Below are 3,708 nucleotides of genomic sequence, written 5' to 3' on the forward strand. Positions count from 1 at the left end.
TTATTTCTTTTGTTATTTTTCTCTTACTATTACTCATATTTGAATTTGGAGTAGTTGATGGTACTTGCCAGGAAATGCTAAATGATATGGTAATAATTAATGCCCAACTTATAATTATTATATATAACACACAGGTCAGTTTATCTTGTTACCCTCCTCACTTTAGGATCAAAGTATATGTAACAGTTACTATCTGGATTATCTGATTATCTGGAACTGAGGCAGAGAAAAAGGAATCCCTACAAACAATCTCTGGGGCAATGAAGTTATCTATCATAACTTATGCTCATAACTCATTGACCAGCACACATCACATGTCTCCCAAGAACTATAGGAAGTTAAGAAGTGCAATTCTAGCCAGTGCCTGCAATATTTGAAGAGCAACATTAATGACTACCACAAATCAAGTTTGAGTGGGGGTTGGCTAGGTTATATAGTCTCCAATTGTAATGTAAGTTTTTTTCTTACTACTTGCTCATGAATTCCAGAACTTCTGTCAATCAAAAGTGTATTTCCCTTCAACTTTTGGTCTCAATATGTGAGTAGGGTTAATAGAACTATTATTTAAGTCAGAGGTTATTTGCATTTTGATCTATTATCACACACATACTCCTCCTCAGCATCTTCCATGTCTTTTAGGACCCTCATTCTTCCTAGATATGTGTCTTAAGCCATAGAAATGGCACATTAGCATGATTTCTTCTCTAGAAGCTTTTATGCTGATGTTGTGTGATGTCATCCTGTAGCTCTACAGATAGTCAAGTCTCTGGTTTGGAAGATGGTAAAGAAAAAGTCAATGTGATGGACCTATGCTGCAGCATTTCTGTTTTGAGAGCTCAATTTTCTGATGAAGTCTCAGAAGATATGCGCAATTTTGAACATTCACTACCATTTAATCTATATTTAATTGTATCTGTCAGGAACATAATCTTTTGGTTTGGTTTTGGGATGTTATTATTCTTTCATCTTTTTGTTTCAGCTATTTATTATGTCAAGGCAAAAAAAAAAAAAAGGAAAGGTTACAGAAAGGAAGAAAAGATAGTAAAACTTTTATACTTCTATACTTCAAGGAAACTTCCTCTGATCGCTCCCCTAATTCTTTAATGGAACTTTATAGCTGTGCACAGACTCAAGACACTAAAGGGTTTTTTTCTCTTTTTTCAGCTTATGTTTCTCCCTTATCCCCTGGGTTGTGTGAGTACTTGCTTCAAAATATTGATCCTTCATCCTGTCTTTGTTTTTCCACTTCAGGTCTTTATTTTTCTTACCTCTACTCTTAAACTTTGCTTCTGTCTCTTTAATCATTTCCCGTCCAATTCGTTCTAAGTACTATAAACAAATAAATTTTCTTCAAACAATGGTCTCTAAGACAAATACTACTTGTCTAATATAAAGTTAGCTTTATGCTTTTCACTTAGAACACTGATATGAAATCTTATTTAGTTGAAACATGCACTATACAAATACAAAAGCAAACTGAGACTAAATCTTAAATCTTAAATGTTTTGCAAAGAAATTCAGACTTCAGAGAGCATGACACATACACAGAATATTCTCTATTGACTGTAGTCAAAATATTCTCTAGTGACCAACTCCATCACCCAATAGCGCTAATTCTCTCATTTATTTATATACTGTTGTGAAATATGTTTTAATGCCTATTTTGTGTCTCTGTAAGGTCAAACACGATGTCTTCTCATATCAATATCCAAGCAACATCTAATTCAGATAAATTAATTGATTAACAAAAATAAAAAAATATAATGCTGATATATTGAACATGCAATATTTTTCAAAATTGTACTAGAAAATACAGATCACTTGCTTTTTATAAACAAGGTAGTTTGTTTGATGTTTTACGATTCCTTTATTCTTTTATTTTACAGTATATCTTAGAAAATGCTTGTAAGTTCTCCAATAATTGTTGATTAATTTGTGATCAAATTTGTTACTCATCCTTCTATAGCCCTCTTGGTTTTCTTTATGTATCAAACCTGCATGCTGTCCTTCATGGCAAGGAAATTTTCTGCAAAGCTTTTTTAAGTTTTCTTAAAATTCCTAATATAAAGCCATAGAATATTATAGCTACAAAGCCTGAGTTTATTAGCAGTAAAAACTAATTTTATTGCCTATAAGTAGAGCTATCAGTTTGTTACTTTAAATTATTACTATATCATACATATAGTAAAACTACATTTGGCCAGCAGTGTGCGCATTTTTTAATTAAATTTAATTCATTGTAGAACCATCTAATATATCTTGTTAACAATTTACACTAAAACAATTATCTATTAAAAAAACTTTTTATTCTGTTTTTATGGTTAAAATGAGATGGCTACATTTTTTCTTAATTTTATTTTTCCCCATCCTTGTTTTTGTTAAGGATCATAACAAACTCTTGATATGTAAGATGTTTACCAATGGCCAAAATTGTTTATAATTTATGACTTCAAAAATCTGTGCCGCCATGGTTTTTCCACCATTAACAGAGGATTTTGTTACAAATAAATAGCATAGTAGACTTATTTTTTTTTTCCTGTATTTAAACAGGCCATCTACTTGGGATTAGTCTTTGAAATATGCCTATCTACATCACAATGATAACGTTTTAATTAAGTTATTCAAAGCTTGATCTCTGATACTTTGATTTTCTGAAATTAGTGCTTTATGTTCCTATAAAAATACAAAAATAATTGTAATAGAATGACCTGATTTTATGAGTTCAACATTTAGAGAATAATGATTGTCTATTAGATGTCAGGCACTCTTACTAATAGCCTTTACCTTCTACAAAGGAAAAGTGGGAGATAGTGTGAAGAATCTGGACACCAAACACAATGTTTCCTAACATTTTTCAAGTCAGCACAGATAGGCATTAACACTATCCATGCAGCTCACTGGAACTAGATTCAAAGCTGGTAGTGTCTGCCCAAAGGTCCAGACACCCAAATCTCTGTCAGCTCCCTCAAAGTTCAGTGGACCTGGGCATAATTGCAACCTATTCACAGCACAGTGATGAAATGCTTTCACTCATGGAGATCTGAAAGCAAGAATAACTAGAGAGAAGAAACAGAATACACAGAGGCAAAAGGCAAAGGAGACATTTTTTACTGACAGTTTTGACTCAACTGTGACCTGTCACCTGTATGCAGCTACTGGGTCCATAATTTTTTTTTTTTTTGTCTCAAACAACTGGTACAATATGTTGCTTGGAAAAACAATTTTTCCCATTTTAAAAAGGTACACTGATGCATATATCATCTATTATTTAATTTTCCAATGTCATCTGGTGCAGTATCTTATAGAAATATTTATATAAAGAAGCATAGATAGAAAGTGACATTAGCAAAATAATGGAATAAGAGTTTTCTACTGTCATCTTCTCACAATGTACTGAATTTGAAAACCACCAATTCCCATTTATGGGAATCTAGAAGTACAGCAGAGATATTTTAGCATACCACTTGAGCAAAGAAATCTAAGAATAGGTGCATTAAAGAAGGTAAGAAGAAGAGTTTCATTATATCCCCATCACCCTTCTTCCAAGACAGCACAGTTCTGTGCCAAAGAGAACCCCTTGACATATGATTCTTCCCATAGGGGAAGGAAGTGTGTAATGAGTGAGCGTCCAGCTTCCCTACCTCTGCAGGACACTACCCAAGAAGCCTGTCTTCTTCTCACCCCACTTCGAATACTAAGGGTATCAAT

The sequence above is a fragment of the Cebus imitator genome, unplaced genomic scaffold (genome assembly GCF_001604975.1).
Source record: "Cebus imitator isolate Cc_AM_T3 unplaced genomic scaffold, Cebus_imitator-1.0 Scaffold27, whole genome shotgun sequence".
Classification (NCBI taxonomy): domain Eukaryota; kingdom Metazoa; phylum Chordata; class Mammalia; order Primates; family Cebidae; genus Cebus; species Cebus imitator.